The sequence below is a fragment of the Pan paniscus genome, chromosome 1, assembly GCF_029289425.2.
Source record: "Pan paniscus chromosome 1, NHGRI_mPanPan1-v2.0_pri, whole genome shotgun sequence".
Taxonomy (NCBI): domain Eukaryota; kingdom Metazoa; phylum Chordata; class Mammalia; order Primates; family Hominidae; genus Pan; species Pan paniscus.
The window spans coordinates 104,627,775-104,636,891 of record NC_073249.2 but is presented as its reverse complement, the minus strand read 5'-3'; positions in this window follow the sequence as shown (position 1 = coordinate 104,636,891).

Sequence of the window (9,117 nt, the reverse complement as noted above, 5' to 3'; positions counted from 1 at the left end):
GTATATGGGAGTCTAAGTTGGTAGAATCATAGTACCTTACATTTAAAATAGCCCATAGATATAAGTTGTTCTAATTTCCCTTCCTTCCACTCAACAAGGACATGCCTTCTCCACAGCCTCAAATGATGGTCATTTGAGTAATGGGGAATTAATGCTACAAATATTTTAACTAAGGATACAGACTGCCATGTTGATTAGAGAAGCAGAGAGAGAAGAATGTAGGTGTGTGCCGAGAAGCAAATTCGGAGCAAGAATCCACATCTTTTTTCAATTCCTGACTCTAGGCTCCTCCCAAGGCCCATACACATTCCTGCCATTGGGTTCTATCAAGCACTATTGCTTCTTTATAACAAATTCCCTCTTTATCCTGCTTAGGCTACTTTGAGTTAGTTTGTTACTTAAAACCAAAACACACACACACAAACACACACACACACACACACACGCAAACTAATAAAAGCATGGAGTCACCCTGGAGCAATTATTTCTTGGAACAACAACATTCATACTCACACCTCCTACTTTTATCCTTTGTAAACACACTAGATGACTCTGGCACCCTTCGAACACATTGATTCCAGGAAAAGGATAGTGATCCTAGGCTGCTAATAATTTCAGCCATCAGGAGAAAACTAGAGTTGTCTTGAAACTGCCCACTATTCAGACCTTGGGAGCTCTGGCATCTGAGTTCCTTTTCCTTCTGACTTGATCAGCTTCATCTCATTCACATCCAAGTGTTGTCTTTGAGCTGCTGCCCTTTGATTCTTGGAGCAATACAGTACTGTGTAATAATGGTTAACACTGTGATCAGTAAGTACATGGAAGGTTCTCAACTATTTTACATTTAATTAAACAAGAGTATCAACAAACATTTGTACCGAACTTTAAAATTTATAAAGCCCACGTATGTCCTTTGCCCTAAATCTGACAACCACCTGTGAAATGGATAAAATTCTTGGAGTTTGTAAATGTTGTACTAGGAAAAAAAAAAAAAGTAAACATAAGCCTTGAATGTCATAGTTACAGCTGCCAGCAAATTCTTGAAACTTATCAAAGAAATCGTGAAATGCACATATCTAAACCAACTTATATTAAGCTGCCTAAACAGGATAAGACTTTCCATTACAGCAGTCACACAGTTGCAGAAATTTTACAAGTGAGATCAAACGAAGCAATAGTTAAAGGTTTGTGTCCATTCATTCTTAAACAATTCTATCGAGTGCCTAATTCTATACCAGACACTAAGCTAAGTAATGAGGACGAATAAAGAGTAGTCCCAACAACTTGTGGCCCGTATCTACCCCCAGACCAAACACTGTCACTTAGGAGGTCTGCAAGTAAACTGCAGCTCCTGTTTGAATTACGTGATTATATACATGGAAAAAACATTTCTTCTGAGAAACTGTGCTCCTGGCAGGCAAAAGAACAGATAGCCACTGTATCTGGACCAATATCTATCGATCTGGACTGTATGCATCCGTATGGCTGTACCAGCTATTAAAATACTGGAACATTTTCTTACAGATTAGTAAAAAAGCTATTGCCCTGAGCATCCCCTTCTTGAGCCCCTTCTACCCCAACAACATGCAAACGCTTAAGATTCCTGCTCCCCACAGTTCTGCCAGATTCCATTGTCTTTGGCGGTTTTCCATGTTAGTCATTTTGAAAAGCTTCGCCTCCAGGCATGGCCATTAGCTACCCCCAGGGAATTAGAACGACCCCCGCCTTCCGCCCTGGCGCCTGCCCTCCGGCCACGCCTCTGGTGGGCTGCAGGGCGCAGGCCCTGGCGGGGGTTGGGAAGCAGCGCCCCAGGCAGGTTTACTGACACCATCTGCACTGGTGATTAAACACGAGTTATTTTGAATTACCATCCCTGATTAAACCTCCTCACAGTGCGAGCTGCGTGAAGGCAGGACTTTTCTTTATTCTTGAATTTTCACAGCCCTTAGCTGTGTCCTCCGCACAGTGCATCCAGTCAGAGAAGTGAAAGTGAAGGGTTAGAGGGGAAGGGGGAATGAGCCGGAAAGAACAAGGTGCGCTTTGGAAGTCCCGTGAAAGCCTCTGTTTAAAATAATTACGACTTTGGCCGGGCGCAGTGGCTCACGCCTGTAATCCCTGCACTCCGGAAGGCCGAGGCGGGTGGATCACTTGAGGTCAGGAGTTCGAGACCAGCCTGGCCAAAATGACAAAACCCCGTCTCTACTAAAAATACAAAAATTAACCAGGTGTGGTGGCGGGCGCCTGTAATCCTAGACACTAGGGAGGCTGAGGCAGTAGAATTGCTAGAACCCAGGGGGCGGAGGTTGCTGTGAGCCGAGATTGCGCGCCACTGCACCCTAACCTGGGTGACAGAACAAGACTCCGTCTCAAAAAAAAAAAAAAAAAAAAAAATTATGACTTTAAATAGCCTATTTCAAATATCAAGCCACAGCAAAGCTATCTCTTGCCTTGTAGAAGAAGGTATTTCATGAAACTGTAATACTTCTTCCAACATGTCTGTCTGGTTTCCCTACTTTGTCAGGAAAGCCTAGCAGAGAGCAGGCCCAGCTGGTTCACGCCTTGGAGCTTGGGATGTGTGGGGTGAGTAGGATAATTGGGTGTAGAAAGTAAAAAGTTTCCTCTTCAGAGTTTCCCTTCTTGTTAAAGAATAAATCATAAGTGTTAGAAATAATAGTTTCTTTTAAAGACTAACTTCCTTCAATCCTCCTTGCTTTGTGCTATTAACTCTCTGTTAAGCCCTATCCTATGTAGCTATTAGACATAAAGGAATAAGTACATTCTATGTCCTTGTACTTTAACCAAAATATTTGTGCTGGAGGTGCTCACAGGCATGTCTCAGCTCACAGCCTATGCCCCTTCCTTATTTAGGAATATTATTACTTTTCTAAGTCCTTTCATAAGCAACTTCCTCTTTTCCTTTGTCTTTCCATTGCTTTTACCTATTTAGAAAAGTTTTAAATTATTAGCCAGTCAGGTTTTAGCTTAGATTGTGCGGTCTGGCTCCAGCCAACGGAGACAGGACACGGTAGCAAGGACAAGCTGCGTAAGGGATAAAAATTTCTTCCCTCCATTGTTCAGGTGTGCTCTCGCCATTGTTCCATCTGCGAGGAGCACTCTTTCTGCAGAAAGTAAAATTATCTTGCTGAGAAAACTTTTTGTCTGAATGCTAATTTTTCCTTGCAGTACCGATTAACAAGCATTCTGTTTCTAAATAAACATTTTACATATAAAATTGGGGTAGTTTTGATAGCACCTAAAATATTGTATGGAACTTAATTTTTTTAAAAAACATATTTCTTCTACTACTAATCTCCAAACTCCTTCAGGACAGAAAAACTAGTTAGTTATTCCCAAGGGTCTAGTATCCTGTACCTGGAACCTAGCAAATGCTCAATTACTGTTTATGGACTAAATGACTGAATGAATGGCATGTCTCATGGGTTGAGATGATACTCATTGGTTGTATACAGCACGATTCACAGTTGGTATTGTACTTAGTGAAAACATGTCCAACCCCCATTTCTTTCATTCTTCCAATTAGTTATTCAACAAATATTTATTGTTCAACTACTATGGGCTAGGAATATCAGGCACTGAATTATACAGAGGTTAACAAAAGGAACATGATATATGTTACTGGAAATGGGTCCCTATCCAGACCCCAAGAGAGGGTTCTTGAATCTCCTGCAAGAAAGAACTGGGGGCAAGTCCATACAGTAAAGTGAAAGCAAGTTTACTAGAGAAGTAAAGAAACAAAAGAATGGCTACTCCATAGACAAAGCAGCACCAAGAGTTGATGGTTGGCTATTTTTATGATTATTTCTTGATTATATGCCAAATAAGTGGTGGATTATTCATAAGTTTTCTGGGAAAGAGGCAGGGATTTCCCTCTTTTAGACCATATAGGGTAACTTCCTGACATTGCCATGGCATTTGTAAACTGTCATGGTGCTGGTGGGAGTGTCTTTTAGCATGCTGATGCATTGTAATTAGCATACAGTGAGCAGTGAGGACAGCTAGAGGTCATATTCATCGCCATATTGGTTTTGGTGGGTTTTGGCCAGCTTCTTTACCACATCCTGTTTTATCATCAGGGTCTTTATGACCTTTATCTTGTGATACCAGTCCTGCCAACCTCTCATCTCATCCTGTGACTGAGAATGCCTAACCTCCTAGGAATGCAGCCCCATAGGTCTCAGCCTCATTTTACCCAGCCCGTATTCAAGATGGAGTCATTCTGATTTGAATGCCTCTGACAGTTACATTCTAGCTGGCTCTGTCTCTCTTCCATTATCCCCAACCCACCTCCACTGATAGACACTGTGGACTACTAGAGAGGGGACCGAGGGAGGGAACATGGGTAGAAAAACCTCCATGGATATGTAACAAAGCTGTACATGTACCCTCTGTATCTAAAAGTTGAAATTTAAAATGAGTAAATAAATGAAATATTTAGGAATAAATCTAACAAAAAAAGTGTACACTAAAAACCACAAAATGTTGTTGAAGGAAATATTAAAAGACCTAAACAAATGGAAAGGAATTCCATGTTCATGTTCCACGTTCATGGATTGGAAGACTTAACAGAGTTAAGATGGCAGTAATCCCAAATTGATCTATAGATTTGTTGCAATCTCTATCAAAATCCCAGCAGGCTCTCTCGCTCTCTCTCTCTTTTTTTTTTTTTTTTTTTTTTGTGGCAGAAATTGACAAGCTGCTCTTAAAATTCAGGTAGAAAAGCAAAGGACCCAGAATAATTAAAACCATCTTTAAAAGAAGGAAAAAGGTGTGAGAAGGACTCATACTTCTGATTTCAAAACTTAATAACAAGCAACATAATTAAGACAGTGTGGTATTGAAATCAGAATAGACATACAGGTCAATGGAATATAATTGAGAGTCCCAAAAATAAACACATGCATATATGGTCTAATTAAAAAAAAATAAGGAAAGGAGAGTATTTTCAACAAATGATGTGTGACAACTGGATATTCACATGCAAAATGATGATGGGCTCTTACATCACACTATATATAAAAATTATCTCAAAATGGATTGTCAACCTATGAGCTAAAACTATATATCTCTTTGAATGAAACACAGGAATAAATCTTTGGGACCTTTGATCCAGCATGGTTTCCTAGCTATGACACCAAAAGTACAAGCTGCAAAAGAAAAAAATAGATAAAAAGACTTCACCAAAATTTAAAACTTATTTTCTTCAAAAAACACAAGAAAGTGAGAGGACAACCCTCAAAGTGGGACAAAATACTTGCAAATCATATCAGGTAAAGGAATTGCATCCAGAACACACACACACACACACACACACACACACACACACACACACGCCCCTTACAACTCAGTAATAAAATAAGAACAAACAACCCAATTGAAAAATAGGCAACAAATTTGAAAAAATGTTTCTCCAATGAAGATATACAAATAAATACTAAATACAAGACAAGATGCTCAACATTATTAGCTAGGGAAATACAAACCAAAACCACAGTGAAATGTCACTGCACACCCACTAGGATGGCTATAATAAAGAAGACACATACTAACAAATGGTTAGAATGTGGAAAAACATTGAGTTACTGGTGGGAATGTAAACATTATGAGGCCATTTGTAAAAACACTTTGGCAGTTTAAAAAAAGTTAAACAGAGTTGCCATATAACCCAGCAACTCCACTCATAGGTATGTACCCAAAGTAATTGAAAACATATGTCCAAAGAAAAACATGTACATGAGCGTTCACAGCAGCATTATTCACTATAGCAAAAAACAAACAAACAAAAACCACCTAAATGTCTATCAACTGACAAACAGGTACATTAAATGTGATATTTCCTTACAATATAATATATTTTCAGCAATAAAAAAATGAGTGAAATATTGGCATTCGCTGTAAAGTGGATGGACCTCAAAACACCATACTAACTGAAAGAAGCCAGACATAATGTGCTACATGTTAGATGATTCCATCTATATGAAGTGTCCAGAATAGGTAAATTTATAAATATAAAAAGATTAGTGGTTGCCAGGGGCTGGGGAGAGGAACAGCCGGTGGTAGTAATGGAAAGGGTAAGTGAGTATGGAGTTTGTTTTGAGGATGATAAAAATGTTCTGAAATTACACAGTGATAATGATTGCATAATTCTGTGACTATACTAAAAAAACAGATGAAAGAATAAAAAACAAGCTAAATACATGGAGAACTGGCTGGGGACGGTGACTCACACCTGTAATCCCAGCACTTTGGGTGGCCAAGGCAGGCGGATCACTTGAGGTCAGGAGTTTGAGACCAGCCCGGCCAACATGGTGAAACCCTGTCTCTACTAAAAATACAAAAATTAGCTGGGGGTGGTGGCGGGTGCCTGTAATCCAAGCTACTCAGGAAGCTGAGGCACGAGAATCGCTTGAACCCAGGAGGTGGAGGTTTGCAGTGGGCCGAGATGGTGCCACTTCACTCCAACCTGGGTAACAGAGTCAGACCCTGTCTCAAAATAAACAAATAAATAAACAAAATAAATGGAGAGCTATTCCATATTCATGGATAAGAAGACAGTATTGTCAAGATGTTGATTCTTCCCAACTTGACCCATATATTCAATGCAATTCTAATAAAAATCCCAGCAAATTATTTTGTGGATTTTATAAACTGATTCTAAAGTTTATATGCAGAAGCAAATACTCAGAATAGCCAACACAATATTGAAGTAGAAGAACAAAGTTGGAGGACTAACACTATGTGAGTAAACAAGACAGTGTGACATTGGCAAAATAATAGAAATATAGATCAATGGAACAGAGTAGAGAGTGCGGAAAGAGACCCACATAAATATAGCCAAAAGACATTTTGCAAAAGAAAATATACAAATGGCAAATAAGCATATGAAAAAATACTCAACATCATACATCATTGGGGAATTGCAAATAAAAACGATAATAATGTACTACCACATACCTATTAGAAAGGCCAACACCAACACCAACACCAAATGCTGGCAAGAATGCAGAGCAGTCGAAATTCTTATTCATTATTGGTGGGGAATGCAAAAATGGTAGCCACACTGGAAGACGAGTATTTCTTACAAACTAAACATACTCTTACTTTACCATCCAGCAACTGGGGCTTCCTGGTATTTCTCCAGAGTTGAAATTTTACATTCACACAAAACCCTGCACATGAATGTTTATGGCAGCTTTTTTCATGATGACCAAAATTTGGAAGCAACCAAAATGTCTTTTAGCAGGTAAATGGAAAAACAAACTGTGACACATCTACACAATGGAATATTATAAAGTGCTAATAAGAAATGAGCTATCAAGCCATGCAAAGACATGGAGATACCTTAAATGCATATTACTAAGTGAAAGAAGCCCATCTGAAAAGGCTGCATATGATATCATTCTGACTATATGACACTATGGAATTGGCAAAACAGTGGAAACAGTAAAAGGATCAGTGGTTGTCAGGGGTTGGAAAGAGGGAGGGATGAACATGTGGCACATGGAGGATTTACATGGCCATGAAACTACTCTATTTGTTACTATAACTGTGGATACATACCATTTTATATTTGTCAAAATCCATAGAATGTACAACACCAAGAGTGAACCTGAATGTAAACTATGGACCTTGGATGATAATGTGTGTCAATGTAGGTTCATTGATTGTATAAATGTACACTCTGGATTTTGATGCAGGGGAGGCTGTTTGTGTCTCGGGGGCAAGATGTATGTATGAAACCTCTATCATCTGTTCAATTTTGTCCTGAACCTAAAACTGCTTTAAAAAAATAAAGTCTACTTTTTAAAATGTCAATTTCAAAGTCTTAGAGCTAACCAAACAAAATGATATTATCAGAACCCAGTGCAATATTTGGAACAATTCAGATTCATAGTTGCTTCCAAACTCATAGCAGAAACTCAAGTAGACAAAGAAGAGGGAACCTTTTAGTGTCAGCCTATCTGGTTTGACAAACATTATATGCCAATTATCTGAGCCTGTGACCTATAACCGTAAAGTCAATTGAGATAAATGTTTACTGTGAAGAGGTTAATTATACTGTGTTTAATATGTGGCAAATGGGGATTGGAAATCACTTAATACAGGTCTCCTGTCTCAGAGAGCGACACTTGAAATCTTGGTACTTCATTACTAAATTTAGAAAGTTACAGGTTGGCAGGTTCAGTTTCCAGTTACTATGGTTTAGTGAAATTATTGGTTTTGATTTCCCACCAGGATAATCAAAATCCATTAATTTCCATTTCTCTTTTGAATCCCTCTTTTTTTTCTGGCACTAAAGGGCTGATTTGAGTGTGGGTTCTGTTTATTATATAATTTTCACACTCTCTTCTTTTTATTTATTTACTTATTTTATTTTATTTTTTTAGACGGAATCTCGCTCTGTCACCCAGGCTGGAGTGCAGTGGCGAGATCTCAGCTCACTGCAACCTACACCTCCCAGGTTCACTCCATTCTCCTGCCTCAGCCTCCCGAGTAGCTAGGACTACAGGCGCCCGCCACCACGCCCAGCTAATTTTTTGTATTTTTAGTAGAGACGGGGTTTCACTGTGTTAGCCAGGATGGTCACGATCTCCTGACCTCGTGATCCGCCCGCCTCGGCCTCCCAATGTGCTGGGATTACAGGCGTGAGCCACCGCGCCCAGCAATTTTCACACTCTTTTCTATGTGGACATTTCAAGCCCATACCACCGTGACTCATGCCACTGTCTAGTGCTGTAGAACTGCTTAGACCTATCAAACCTGCCTCTCAATCAAGAGTTCTCCCTTTGTTTCAACTTAAGAATTGTCTTCAGCAAATATCTAAATTGAAACTGCTTCTAATATTTCTGAGCGATAATGGTCTTTTGTTCTTCTTGGGGTTGGCTGAACTTCTGGCATCTGAGAGGTCGATGCCTTTTATCAGTTTTAGAAAATTCTTGAGCTTTGTCTCCTGAAATACTGCTCCTCTCTTTCCTCTCTCTTTCAGGGACTGCAATTAATCACTTATTAGACATTTTTACTGTGTTTTTGAGGTCTGTTATGTTCTTTTCCTTTTTCTCTGTCCTTCAGTTTGGATATTTTCTACAGACCTGTCTTCCA